The sequence below is a fragment of the Rattus rattus genome, chromosome 1, assembly GCF_011064425.1.
Source record: "Rattus rattus isolate New Zealand chromosome 1, Rrattus_CSIRO_v1, whole genome shotgun sequence".
Taxonomy (NCBI): Eukaryota; Metazoa; Chordata; class Mammalia; order Rodentia; family Muridae; genus Rattus; species Rattus rattus.
Genome location: NC_046154.1, coordinates 251,295,565 through 251,311,131, shown reverse-complemented (window position 1 = coordinate 251,311,131; position 15,567 = coordinate 251,295,565).

The window sequence follows — 15,567 nt, the reverse complement described above, 5'->3', positions numbered from 1 at the left end:
CATACATCATGGAATGACTGACACTCCTCCTCCGCACATGCATATATCATGATATGACTGACACCTCTTCCTCCACACATAGGTCATGCACATACATAATGATAAAAGGAGAAAAGCCAGTATGTTGGGCAGAGGGTACTTAGGAAGCACAGCATAGAGAAGAGGTTAACAAGCAGGGGCAGTTTCCTTAATAGATGAACCATGAGTGACAGAGAACTTAGCGGGAGAAGAGCATTGAAGGCAGAGTGGAGCTTGGGAATTATGAGGGGCTCAATCTGAGGCTACGGGTGCTTGTGTGAAGGAAGAAAACAGAGCCAGGCATGACAGCACAGTTAACCCCATCACTTGGAGGACAGAAGAAGGCAGATTGTGGTAACTGTAAGGCCAGCCTACGCTACGTGGTAAGACCCTGCCTCAAAAAAACAAAAACAAAAACTTACAGTTAAGTGAAGATACCGTTAAGCCACTAACCATACCCAGCATTTGGTGGCATTTTGGGTTCTGGTGACATTTCTGTGTTCCGGGGAGCCCTATCAAGCTTTCGAAGCAAATACTTCAACCCCTGAGCCTTCTTTCCAGCTCCTCCCTTTTGAGTATACATATACACATACATATCCATATCCATATCCATATACACATACATATCCATATACATATACCCCCGAAGGTATTTTGTAGACGTAATTAAAGATGTCGAGTGGGATTGCGTTGCACTATTTGGGTGGTTCTGATACAGTGGCAGGGTCTGCAAGGGTGAGAATTGAGCAGTTGGAAGCCAGGCACCCTGACACATACACCTGTCACACCATTCTTTTGGGAAGCTTCGGAAGGAAGTTTAAGGCCAGGTTGAGCCACTTCAGTGCGTTCTAGGTCAGTTTCAGCTCCCAAATGCAATTCTGTCTCAAAGGAAAACAATCCTAACAGAACTGAGAGATGGCTTACCGTGAATGTGCTTGCCGGGTGTGCAAATGTTAAGGACCTCAACTCTGCCTGACCACATGAGAACCAGGCAAGACAGCATGTGCCTGTAATCCCATGTTGGGGACACAAAGACAGGCAGATTCTGAGGGTTACTGGGAAGCCACTGTATCTGAAACTGTGGGCTCTGTATTCAGGGTTCTCAACCTTCCTAATGCTGAGACCCTTTCATATAGTTGCTTGTGTTGTGGTGACCACCAACTATAAAATTATTTTTGTTGCTACTTCATAACTATAATTTTGCTTCTGTTGGGGAATTGTAATGTAAATGTCTCTGTTTTCAGATGGTCTTAGGCAGCCCCTGTGAAAGGGTCAATTGAACACCAAAGAGGTCATAAGCGCTGTTATAGATTCAGTGAGAGATGCTATCTAATAAAACAGAGAGCGACAGAGGAAACCTGGAGTCCACCCCTGGCCTCCACATGAGCATGCATAGGTAAACACACACACACACATAAGGAGCTATGGGGTCACATGTCTATAACTCCAGCCTGAGGATCAGGGTTTCTTTTTCTTTTTTTTTTAAATATCATTTATTTAATATACATGAGTACACTGTCGCTGTCTTCAGACACACCAGAAGAGGGCATCGGATCCCATTACAGATGGTTGTGAGCCACCATGTGGTTGCTGGGATTTGAACCCAGGACCTCTGGAAGAGCAGTCAGTGCTTTTTTTTTTTTTTTTTTTACGAGCTGGGGACCGAACCCAGGGCCTTGCGCTTGCTAGGCAATCGCTCTACCACTGAGCTAAATCCCCAACCCCCAGTCGGTGCTCTTAACCACTGAGCTATCTCTTCAGCCCAAGGCTCGGGCTTTCACAGTCATCTTTGACTAGATAGTAAGGCTGAAGCTATCTTGGGCTACATAAAGCCCTGTTCCAAAACCAACAAATAAAGCCTGGTATGAGTGGCTCATACCAGCAGTGGGAAAGAAGAATCCCGAATTCCAGGTCAGAGAAGAAGTACCCAACTAGATTGCATCCAACGACTAAATATGGAGGCTGTCAGTCAAGAGCCCTGGCTGCTCCTCCTCCGGAAGACTCAGGTTTGATTCTCAGCACCCACATGGCAACTGACAACCAGTGTAACTCTAGTCCCAGGATATCAGATGCCTTCTTCTGCCCTGCAAGAACACCAGGCAAGCAGACAGTACACAGCCACACATGCAGGAGAATGCTCATATACACCAAGCAAAATCTGAACAGGGGCCTGGTGATCACCTTTAATATCAGCACCTGGGAGGCAGAGGCAGACACATCTCTGTGAATTCAAAGCCAGACTGGTCTATATAGGGAGTTCCAGGCAAGTCAGAGGGCCACATGGTGAAACCCTGCCTCAAAAAACAAACAAATGGGGCTGGAGAGATGGCTCAGTGGTTAAGAGCACTGACTGCTCTTCCCGAGGTCCTGAGTTCAAATCCCAGCAACCACATGGTGGCTCACAACCATCTGTAATGGGATCTGATGCCCTCTGGTGTGTCTGAAGACAGCTACAGTGTACTCATATATATAATAAATAAATAAAATATTTTAAAAAAGATTATTAAGAAAGAAACAAACAAACAACAAAAACCAAACAGGAACTGCAGAGATGGTTAAGAGACCCAAGTCTGGGTCCCTGTACCTTCAGTGGGTTGCTCACAACCACCGTAACTCCCCTGCCAAGCTGCCTGGTGAGCTTCCGTGGGCTCCCACAGGTACCCACACCTACCCACTCACCCAAATAAGAAACAAATATATATTTTTAAAGAGACAAGAATTGGGGCTGGAGAGATGGCTCAGCAGTTAAGAGCACTGACTGCTCTTCCAGAGGTCCTGAGTTCAAGTCCCAGCAACCACATGGTGGCTCACAACCATCTATAATGGGATCTGATGCCCTCTTCTGGTGTGTCTGAAGATAGCTACAGTGTACTCATGTAAATAAATCTAAAAAAAATTAAAAAAAAAAAAAGAGACAAGAATTGGTGCTGGAGAGACAGGAAAGATGGGATCCTCACCAGTGAGTGGTAGAAAGATGAGATGACATATTTCTATGGAAAGTAGTTCCACACGGAAGCTGGATCAGAAGTATATGGCTGCGCCTGGTGGGACAGGTTTGTAATCATAGCCACCACGGGACAGGCCAAGGCAAGAAGATCAGTTCCCACCCCTTCCGGTCTGCAGATGGCTATAGGTGAGTTCCAGCAGGAGCGGTGGTGTGTGACAGTCATCTCAACCCCTGGCAGGAGGGTAAAGGCAGGAGGATCAGAAGTTCAATATATAACCAGAAGTTCAATATATATCAGAAGTACTGGGTTATAAACTGAATTTTAGGCCAGACCTTGGTGCACAAAAGCCTGTGTGAGGGAAGAGAAGGGGAAGGGAGAGGAGAGGGGAGAGGAGGCAGCATCTGTAAAGGGTACGTGTTGATAATCTCATTCATATAGAACGACCAGAATCATAGAGTAGACAGAAAGCAGATTAATGATTGTAAATTAATGAATGTAGAACTTGGGGCTCACAGGGAGTTCAAAACGTCTTTTAAGGAAAATTATTATTTATTTATTTTTGTTATTGTTGTCGTTTTTGGTCATGCTTACTCCTGCCTCCGAAACAGGGTTTCTCTGTGTAGCCTTGACTGTCCTGGAGCTCACTATGTCGACCAGGCTGGCTCGGAACTCAGAGATTCATCTGCTTCTGTCTCCTGATTGCTGAGATTAAAAGCATGTGACACTACTGTCTGGCTAGGGAAACGTTTTTGCATTGACTGTGATTAGCCTATATGCTACATAGGGAGACCCTGTCTCAGAAAAAAGAGGCCTAAACCTGTGTAAAAACAAAACACAACGGTAGTAAAACTCATGCAAGTATGTGGCTGTGCTGCAAAGCACTGAACTGTAGATACCATGGAGGATTGGTGGAGAAATAAGTTAGAAGCAGGAATAAGCAAAATGTCACTGCAAAGACACCTAGACGGGCACACAAATTCAGTGTGATGGTTTGTATATGCTCGGCCCAGGGAGTGGCCCTATTTGGAGGTGTGGCCTTGTTAGAGTGGGTGTGGTCTTGTTGGAGGAAGTGAGTCACTGTGAGTTTGAGCTTTAAGACCCTCACCCTAGCTGCCTGGAAGCCAATTTTCCACTAGCAGTCTTCAGATGAAGATGCCCAACTCTTAGCTCCTCCTGCACCATACCTGTCTGGACGCTGCCATGCTCCTGCCTCGATGATAATGGACTGAACCTCTGAATGTAAACTGGCCCCAGTTAAATGTTGTCTGTATTAGACTTGCCTTGGTCGTGGTGTTTATAGCAGTTTACTGTTTATAGCAGTAAAACGCAATCTAAGACATTTCAAATCAAGTCCTAGGGTTCTTCCACACTAGAAAGAAACAGAGTGGGTGCTTCAGGAAGGGAAGAGGCCCAACAGGGTCAGTCAAGAATTCTAGAACCTGTTGATAAGGGGCTGGCAAGGGTTCTGTGGGTAAAGAGGCTTGCAGCCAAACCTGACAACCTGAGTTAATCCCCAGGAACCCCATAGTGACTTCAGCAACTGTCCCTGTCATTCGAACATCCACAACACAGTATAGTATGTGCACCCCCCCATACCCTCCTACAAATTAAATAAATATTTCAAAGCAGACATGCTAGAACCAAGAGTAAATGGAGAAGAAGAGCAGGTCACAGGTGCTAAGAGAACCAAGTGAGCTGAGGCTATCATGGGCTATCTCAGGCTGTCCTACAACTTTAAGAAAAAATGAGCAGTGGGCCCAGCCTAAATCTCTCACAGAAGCAGGTTTACGTAAGTTAAAGGATATAGAAAAAGAGAATTTTCTGGTGTCACCTCCACCAGGGACAGTCTCAGCTCTGCTACTGCTGGCCTCAGTGACTTTAGGAACGGCCCTGCACTGATTCATCAGCTCCTCAATGGGACCAGTCTTGAAGGCCCTGTAAGCTTTTCACAGGAGCTACCTAGAACAGGCACAGTGGTTGTTAAAAGGTTCTGGCTCCTCAGACAGATAACTAGCTGTATCACTCGCTTCCATTTAAGGAAATATAGGTAAAATCTAGTCCGATTCTCTCACAGGCTTATTGGCAAGAATTAGGAGAGAAGCTACCACTCCAGCATTTACACGGGGTCTGGAGCATATAAGGTCACAGTCATCAGATGTTCCTGGGGTAGGAAATGTGGCTCAGTTAGTAGAGTGCTTCCCTAGTATGCAAAAAGCGCTGGGTTCGATTCTTCATCAATCTATTAACCTGAGTGAGTAGCACATGTCTGTAAGAGACAAGATGACCAGGGGTCCAAGGTCATCATTTCTAGAGTGAATTTGAGGCCAGTCTGTACCACTTGAGACCCTAGTCAGGAAAGAAGAAAAAAGGAGGAGGAGGAGGAGGAGGAGGAGGAGGAGGAGGAGGAGGAGGAGGAGGAGACCTGGTTGGCCCTTTCCTGTCTTTCTCAGTCTTGCTCTGTGGCCCTTTCCTGTCTTTCTCAGCCGTGCTCTGTGGCCCTTTGGTGTCTTTCTCAGTCTTGCTCTGTGGCCCTTTCCTGTCTTTTTCAGCTGTGCTTAGACGCCTCTGCCTGCCACTTCTGAATAAACAGGTAATAGCGGGGTTGGAGGGAGCCAGAATTTCTTTTTTCCTTTACTTTTTCTTTTGTTTTGTTCCTGAGACGGTTTCTCTGTGCAGCCCTGGCTGGCCTTCAACTCACCATGTTGGTTTTCTCTCTCTCTCTCTCTCTCTCTCTCTCTCTCTCTCTCTCTCTCTCTCTCTCTCTGTTTGTTTTTTTTATCCAACTCTTTACATAGTTGAGGATGGCTTTGAACTCCTGATCTTGTTTCTGCATTCCCATTGCTGCGGTTTCAGGCTATGAACCACCACATCCAGGTTAGGGAGCAACTTTATAACCCACATGCTTCAGCCCGGCTAGACTATGTCTTCTTGTATCTTTTTTTTTTTTTTTTTTTTTTTTTTTTTCCCGGGCTGGGGACAGAACCCAGGGCCTTGCTTGCTAGGCAAGCGCTCTACCACTGAGCTAAATCCCCAACCCCTAGACTATGTCTTCTGAACAGCCCCTCAGCCAGGGAATTCTGAGGGAGAGCAGAGCTTTGGGTCTTCCCTTGGGGATGGGGTGGGAGCTGGTGGTACACTGAATTCTTAAGATGGCACTGGCTGGGGTTGGGATTTAGCTCAGTGGTAGGCGCTTGCCTAGGAAGCGCAAGGCCCTGGGTTCGGTCCCCAGCTCTGAAAAAGAAAAAAAAAAAGATGGCACTGGCTGGCCTGGTGTGGTGGCGCACACCTTTAGTTCCAGCACAAAATGGGCAGAGGCAAGCAGATTTACATGAGTTCGAGGTCAGTCTGGTGTACAAATCGAGTTCCGGGACAGCCAGGGCTGTGCAGAGATACTGTCTGGAGTGAAGAAAGGAGGAACATAGTACTGGCGATGTAATCGTCCCCATGGCCCAGAGGGGGACAACTGCACAGGGACTTTCCTCGTCTAGTCCCTTACACAGGACCTGCTGAACCTCGAGCAGCTGTGATTCAAGGCCAACAGCTGGGTCATAAATCACTAATGACAGCGGCAGGATCCACTCTGCTCTGCTCCTTAGGGGTGGGGGCAGGGAACAAACCTAGGCTTTGGACCCGGGGAATCTCCCCTGTCAGTATTACCCATTGCGTTTAAGCCAGGAGTGACTTTGCTTTGGGCTTTGAATCTTTTGCTGTGAAAATGTTTCCTTCAACAACCAAGGGTCTTTAGCCCACAGAACAAAGCACCATAGGGTTGGGTTAAAAGATGGCGCGGGGGGGGGGGTTAGAAGGGGGGAGGAGGGATGGGGGGGCGTCTTCGACAGTGTCATTTCTTGTTATACTGTGGAGACAGCAAGTCCTCGCCTTGTCCATCTGCCTAACGCCCTCCTTGAGAAAGCTAGCGTGAACCAGAGGCAACTAATCAGAAAGCCTCCGATAATGTTCAAAATGCGTGCTTTAAGCTGGGAGCCCAGAGCCCAGGCCAGCACACTGGCCAGCTGAAGCCAGCCCTCTTTAGCCACCAGGGAAACCGGAGCCAGGATGAATTGTAAATGCAGCCCTAGGGTACATTCCCTGCGGACACTAGGAGGCTGGATTTTTCTTTCATCTGAAGAGAGTGGGTTCCAGGCTATTTATTTTACTCCTGTTTGATTCACACAGAAAGATTGGTAATGACAGCATTGGGGGGTTTTTTTGTTTGGTTTTGTTTTTTAATATGGAAAATGGGCAGAGGAAAGAAAAAGATATTTATAGTATCAGTGGGTTTTTTTTTTTAACCAGTAGATTCATAAAGGTAAATAAAGCAGGAGAGAATAGATAGAAAACAAAGGTACTGTTCACACTCAGGCTGTGTGTGCCTATGATCCCCAGCCCTTGGAAGGGGAAGGCAGGAGAACCCGGAATCCAAAGGCATTCTTGGCTATGGAGTGGGTTGAGGCCAGCCTGAGCTCCAAGAAAGGCACAAACTCAAGGTCTAGTCTTCAGATACTTGGTTTTGGTTTATAATCCAGACTGGACCCTAACTCAAACACTCCTCCTCCTTCAGGCTCCCTAGCGCTAGAATTATAGGCTTTACTTTCTTTCTCAACAATTAAAACATTTTTTAAGTTGTATGACACCTTTATTTATACCGGGTTTATACACGTATGTCTCTGTGCGGGCATGTGGAGTACACACATGGAGGTCAGAGGGCAGAAAGAAGGCAGAATGGCTAAGAGCAATGGCTGGTCTTCCAGAGGCCCTGATTACAGGGCCAACACCAACCTGGAACCATCATATCTCCACTCTGTACCCTCTCCCAGTCTCTGAAGGGATCAGGCACGTGTGCTGGACAGACTACAGGCTGGCAGAGCACTCAAACAGATAAACAAAATAATTAAAAGTTGTATTCATTAAAAAAAATAATATATTTTTATATTTATCTTTTGTGCATTAACGTGTTGTCTGTCTGCCTGTCTGTCTGTCTGTCTGTCTGTGTTCATAGAGGCCAGAAGAAAGCATAGGATCCCTGAAAATGGTGTTTCACAGATGCTGCGAACAGAATTAGGACCCTTGAAAAGTCATGAGTACACTTAAATGCAAAGCTATCTCTTCAGTCCTTAAATTTATTTTTTTAAAAGCATATAAAACCAAACTATGGGGGGCTAGAGAAATGACTCAGCAGGCAAGAGCACTGACTGCTCTTCCAAATGACCTGGGTTCAATTCCCGGCACCCCGCTAGCAGCTCACAACCGTCTGTAACTACGGTTTCAGAGGATCCAGTACCTTCACACAGACACGCATGCAGGCAAGCACCAATACCCATTAAATAGATAAGTACATACGTGCATAAATACACAAATAATAAATAATTAAGAAGAAAACCAAAATGTATATGCTTGAGTATTCACAGTGTACAAAGTCATATTTTGGTACACGCACACATCATGTATCTTTCCGACTTTCCATCCTGGTTTGTTATTATTTATTTATGATTGAGACAAAGTCTTGCTATATGGGCTGGCTAGATTTATGTCAACTTGACACAAACTAGAGTCATCAGAGAGGAAGGAACCTCAACTGAAAAATGCGTCTAAAAGAATGCACTGTGGGCAAGCATGTAGGGCATTTCCTGAATGAGTGATTGATAGGGGAAAGCCCAGCCCACTGTGGGCGGGGCCGTCCCTGGGCTGGTGGTCCTGGGTTCGCTACTAAAGCAGGCTGAGCAAGCCATGGGGAGCAAGCCAGTAAGCAACACCCTTCCCTCTAGGTTGCTGCTCTTGTGTGAATTCCTGACCTGCCATCCTTCAATGGTGGATGGACTATGATGTGGAAATGTAAGCCAACGAAACCCTTTCCTCTCCAAATTGCTCTTGGTCATCATGACAACAATAGTAACTAAGACAGTTCATTACTATGCCCTGCTTCTTAAAAATCAGGATCTCACCTATAAAAAGGCAGAGATGTAGAGAGAATCTCTTGTGTACCGAATGGAAGCATCACCTGTTAATGAAAAGCCGAAGGCCTATTAGTAAAAAGCGGGAAATAAGAGGCAGGAACTCCAGGAGACAGATGGAATTCTGGGAAAGAGTCAAGAGCAGGAGATTTTTGCCCTGGACTTGGAGAGGTTGTTGAATGGAACTGAGGAGAGGTGACTGGCCATGTGGCAGACACAGAATAGGTTAAAACAGGTTATATAAGTCATAAGCATTTATTCATAAATAAGTCTCCGTTGTTATTTCAGGAATAAGGGTGTGGGAGGAAACCCTACACACTGGCTATCTATATATCACCAAAGATGACCCAGAATTACGGACTTTCCTGCCTCTACCTCCCAAGTACTGTGGGATAATGGGCCTCAAGTATGGCTCCCAGATGTAGTGGTAGTTTTGGCTACACTGCTTTGTGCTCCTGGTGGGTCAAGAACTTCCAGTCACTCGCCAGAAAGTCTTTGGATTTGTGAATGAAAGACAGACATGCGTTAGCTTATTTTTGACATGCCTGGCTAACTCAAAGGCTGGGCAGTTCTAATCCTCTGCCCAGCTAGTATGAATTTCCCTCTGGTGCTCCTTACTCAACACCCTCTAAATCTGCTATCTATCTTTACTGCCCTGTTCCTTCTGGACAGCCCCTAGTCTTTGCTGCCCAAGATGCTTCTGGACAGCCCTTCCCGGGGCACATTCCTTCTCACCTGTATTTCGGATGGTTTTCCTTCTGCGGCTCGCAATCTGATCCATCTCCCTCTGAAACCTGGCGATTCGCTTTTCTCTCCTGTCTCCTCCATGCTAGCCCTCGAAAATCTAAGGGTCCCACCCTGTCTCCCTCTGCCCAACTACTAACTGCTGTCATCTTTATTGATCAATCAAAAACCAACTGGGGACAAGGACCTTCAGCATTTGGACATGCAGATTCCAGATTCAATCAAAGCATTAGAACCAATCCCCAACACTCAGGTTTGGGGTTTTTTATTATGTTATTCATTTTATTTGTATGTGTGTGGAGGCCAGAGGATGACTGTATGGTTCAGCTCGATACCACGTGGACCTCAGGGGTTGTATTCAGATTGCCTGCACGGGGGTCAAGTGCCTTTACCAGCTGAGCCATCTTGCTTGGTCCCTTGTTTTTGTGAGTCTTGTTCTGTAGCCCTGGGTGGCCTAGAAAGTACTATATAGATGAGGTTCTTAGGGTGATCCTATTTCCGTGTCCAGTGCTGGGAGTCCAGGCAAACACTACCATAGTAGGCTGTTTTCGTTGGTTTGTTTTTTGTGGACAGGTTTTCATGTGTTCCGGCTGGCCTTGAATTCACTAATAACTGGATAACCTTGAATTCCTGATTCTACTGAGATTATAAGCTGAGTCGCTTAAAATTTTTACTGTTTTATAATTTTTATTTCTTTAAAAAAATTTTTTTTGACTCCTTGAGACAGGGTTTCTCAGTGTAGCCCTGGCTGTCCTAGAGCTCACACTGTAGACCAGGCTCGCCTCAAACTCAGAGATCCACCTGCCTCTGCCTCCCAAGTGCTAGGATCAAAGACTTGTGCCACTAACCATTTGGCTTAGTCCTCAAATTTTTAATTTAAAAAAAAAAAAAACAAAAAACAACATAGGGGCTGGAGAGGTGGGGCAGTGGTTCCTACTCTATCAAGATTTCACAATTCGGGGTTGGGGATTTAACTCAGTAGTAGAGCGCTTGCCTAGGAAGCGCAAGGCCCTGGGTTCGGCCCCCACCCCAAAAAAAAAAAAAAAAAAAAAAAAAAAAAAAAAAAGATTTCACAATTCGGGTCCCAGCACCGACACTGGGAACCAGGCAGGCATGTAGTACACAGACATACATGAAGGCAAAACCATACATGAAATGAAATGAATACATATACATTTTTTAATTAGGCAGGAGTCCTGGCACATTTCTTAATCCTGGCACTGAAGAGGTAGAGGCAAGTGGATCTCTGTGAGTTCGAGGCCAGCCTGGTCTGTAGAGTAAATTCTAGGGCCAGGGCTATACAAAGAAACCCTGCCTTGAAAAATGATAAAATAAATAAATAAGTAGTAAATAAATAAGTGAAAGGCTGGATGGTAGAAATTCAAAGCCAGCTTGGGGTATATAAGGTCCTCTCTTAGAAACCAAATATAAGAAGTAGAATATAGGGACTGGAGAGATGGCTCAGTGGTTAAAAGTACTGACTGCTCTTTCAGAGTTCCTGAGTTCAAATCCCAGCAACCACATACATGGTGGCTCACAACCATCTGTAATGAGAACTGATGCCCTCTTCTGGTGTGTCTGAAGACAGCTACAGTGTACTCATACATAATAAATAAATAAATAAATACTTAAAAAATAAGTAGACTATAGAAATATAGATATACATATATATGCTTTATAGCATGTTCTATACAATTAATAAAAGATAGTACCTACCATCTCTTACCTCCTGGGTACTACACATTGGGTGGAATAATCACAGGAAAGGCCGGAGTCTTCAGATCTCCCCTCTCTCACAGCATCCTAAGGAGTAGCAATTCACGCTGCAACATTGTCTCAGTCTCATCCGCAACAGCTGCTTACCATTCTGACGAGGTATAATTAGTCATCTCTAATTAGTAGCTTTCATCTACTATTGCTGTATCATTTTGATTAGAAAACTCTTCAATTTCTGTGCATGTATAATGAGGTTTGAACCTCATGCTTTACACATACTGGACAAATGTTTCATCCCCAGGGCAATTTGCTTTTTATTGTGCCCAGGCTGGCCTTGAACCTATGACTCTCTTGCTTCAGCCTCCACACCAGAGGGCAGGGTATAGACATAAACTACTAGTTCTCTCTCCTACAATTACTTTGTTGTTATTGTTTCTAATTGGATTAACTTTATTTTTTCTTGTTTTGTTTTGTACCGGGATCTCCCTAGATAGTTCTGGCTGTCCTAGAACTCTATCTAGACCAGGCTGGCCTTGAACTCAGAGATCCACCTGTCTCTGTCTTCAGAGTCCTGTGATTAAAGGTACGTGTCACAATGCTGGCTTTTCATTTGATTCTCACTATGCAGCTCATGCTTGCTTTGAACTTGCAGTATAGCCAAGGATGGGTTCCTTTTTTGAAGGTGGAGGTTCTTCCCTTTCACCACACGAGCTTCAGTTGAATTCAGGCTATCAGGCTTGGTGGCAATTGCCTTAACACTGAGTTAAAGCATCTCTCTCTGGCCCAGCCAAACATGGCTTTTAATGCCTGATCCTCGTGCTTTCATCTCTAAAATGCTGGGATTATAGCGTGTGTAGATCACTGTGCCCAACAAACCATGGCTATCTTAAATACTTAGGGCATAGTAGCCTGTGCCTTTAATCTTAGTACTTGGGAGGCAGAGAAGGGCAGATCTCTGTGAGTTCTAGCCCAGCTTGGTCTTCTTATCCTAGCTTCAGGCTAGCCAGGACTGCATAGTAACATATTACCTCAAAGATAGATAGATAGATAGATAGATAGATAGATAGATAGATAGATAGATAGATAGATATAGACAGACAAATGCATGCTTACTTAGACATTATGAACTACATAGTACCTTAATATCAAAAAATAACTTTGAAATATGTATAAATGTTCAGTCATTGTAGTTAAAAGTCTTTCCTTATGGCATATGCTATTATCCTCTGAAGGGAAGATGTGTTACCTACACACATGTCATAATAGACCACTATGGAGAAAACTTTCTATCGGGCAGTAAGCAAACATCTAATCATGCTAGATAGGACAACAATGACGGCTGAAATTAGTGACTCTGTGGAAGCCAAGCTTAGTGGGCTGGTGACTTTATTGAGCTTACTATATTTGCATGAGTGAGAACTTACAGGAGTGTGGGTGACCCTGAAACAGATGCAAAGTCCCCCTCCAGCATGCATGACATGAACGCTCCAAAAGCTGCACAGGTGGAATTCTCCCTGTGGTCAACTGTCAAAAACCAGCTTGACATCACGGGGTAAACTGAGGCAGGACAAGAAGGGATATGGAGTCTGGCGATCAGGGCTTTTTTTAACTCTCTCTCTCTCCCTTGTTATTCCAGGGCCAAAGAGCTACTGGCTTCTGGCAACTTAGCTCTTTATTGCTATGTGGAGCCAAAAGCTGATAGCAGCAGGAGAAAGAAACATAGTGGGGCTGGGGATTTGGCTCAGTGGTAGAGGACTTGCCTAGCAAGCGCAAGGTCCTTGGTTCGGTCCCCAGCTCCGAGAAAAAAAAAAAAAGAAAGAAAGAAACATAGTTACCTGGCTGCATTTCTCTTTGACCCAAGCCTCTGGCTGGCCAGGTGAGAGGCTGGAATTCTTTAACTCTTCGTGATCCAGAGAGAAAAGAAACAGAAGGAAGGAAGACACACATAGACAACATGCACACTGGATGAAGCTGAGGAAGTCTGCACTACCAGTCTACTGTTGTTCTTAGTTTCTATGCCTTCTCAGGATAATTGATCACATGGGTCTCTGAGCACTTTTTTTTTTTTTTTTTTTTTTTTTGGTTCTTTTTTTCGAGCTGGGGACCGAACCCAGGGCCTTGTGCTTCCTAGGCAAGCGCTCTACCACTGAGCTAAATCCCAACCCCGTCTCTGAGCACTTTTTCATCCATAAGTTCATAGTAAGTTTAAGGCAATAGCTCATGTCATAGATTGACCAGCCTTAAGGAGTTACAGCAGAACTGTTTACATGTCTTTCCATTAAGACTAGTACCCAACTCAACATCCATTATCAGTTACAAGCTCCACAAGTTTATTATAAGTTTAAAACAATAATTTTTTTTTTCCGGAGCTGGGGACCGAACCCAGGGCCTTGCGCTTACCTAGGCAAGCGCTCTACCACTGAGCTAAATCCCCAACCCCAGCAATAATTTTTATATCGTAAGTTAGCACAGTGTGTCAAGAGACAAATCGTCTGCCTTGTGCCTTATTATTTCGAAGTCTTGTATAAATAAAGTAGTCCATCATTTATTTTCTGACCTTGCACCTTCGATAAATTTCCCATTCCCAGTTTATGACCTTTAGTTACCAGATAGTGGCCTCATTCCTACCCTACAAGGAATGTTTTCCTCAATTGTAATTTGTCCCAAACCTGCTTTCTTTTCTTAGTGGAATTAACCTGTGACACATAAGTTTACAGAGCTCTATTTGCAGGTTTTATTCTATAGGGGGCTTGAGATTACTTATATCAATTTAGGAATTCCATAAAATCATTATCAGGGAATTATGAAACCATCAATCCAACTACACTATACATATTCATATTGATTCTGCGGGAGATCTGCCCAATAGGGTAGGCTAATGTCTAGGAATCATTAGATTATGTAATATTGACAGGAAAGACCTATCGATAGTGAGAGGTATTCCCCGGTTTAAGTCTCTGAGGAACCATCTCAGAACACAACCACTGCAGCCATACAAAATGGTGGACTGTCTCCAGAAAGCTCACTTGCTTGCCATAGCCTTTCCTAGATGGCCTGTGACAGTCTACCTCATCTGTATTCCAGCACCTTCATTTTGGAAAAATGACATTCATTTTATCTCCATGTGTGCATGTAGTTATGTGTGTACTTTAGGGCCCATGAGTGGAGGTTAGAAGACATCTTTTGGGAGTCAATTCTTTCTTTCCTCCATGTGGATTCTGGGGGTCAAACCTAGGTTATTAAATTTGGTGGCAAACATCCTCAGCTGCTGATCTACTTCCCAAAGTTTCCCTGGCACCCCTGAGCTCAGGTGACAGCTCTGACAGCATTACACACAGCTGCTCATCAAACTCAGGAGGGCAGTTGGACTCTTAGGTGAGGGTCTACCGGTTCATTCAATGACAAAACGGCAGCAGGTCTCTTGTTGAATCTCACACAGGTCATTTACGGAGACGGTCAAGGCTGGGCTGTGCCCCGACAGCATTCCACAGTCACCTGCCCCACTTCCTTCCCATCCATCCATGATTTAGAGTTAGGGATGGAGAACTGTAGCTGGTCTTTGGCTTCTTCCTGGGTTCTTTCTCCCACCCTCTCCCCCCTTTCTATTCTTTAAACCTCCTAACACTAGATAGGAGATAGGAAGGATAGAGGGGATAAATGTTATTCTTAGTGTATCTCCTGCTGACTGGGGGCCTAGAGTTCTTAATTTCTTCTTCTGTCTCCTTGGTGCATGACCGTTTCATGAACTACAACCAACTGACCAACAGCAACCAAAAACAACCAATGACCCACCCTTCATCTTGGAACCCTAGCATTTTTACACCCTCTGAAAAGTCCCGAGAATTCCAAACATCACGTAATTGCAGAAACTATCTGCATCTGGCAAAAATCACACACCTGCAGGTAACAAATCAGAGTCAACTACTGTGGACAACTGAAGCGGCCCCGTATCCCACACCTGGGATTAAAATGAAAATATATTCCTATAATATTTCTGTTTTTTTTTTTTTTTAAAAAAAAACCACAATTCTCAGTACAGAGAACCATATGACTGGATTTCCTGCAGAAGAAGAGTTTCATTTGGGCTTGGGGACAGAGTTCAATGGCAGAACATGCCCTCTACGTCTTTATTCTGTCCCTCAACCCCCACAACCTCCAAAACAAAAACTAAGCATCACTAAGCCAAGAGG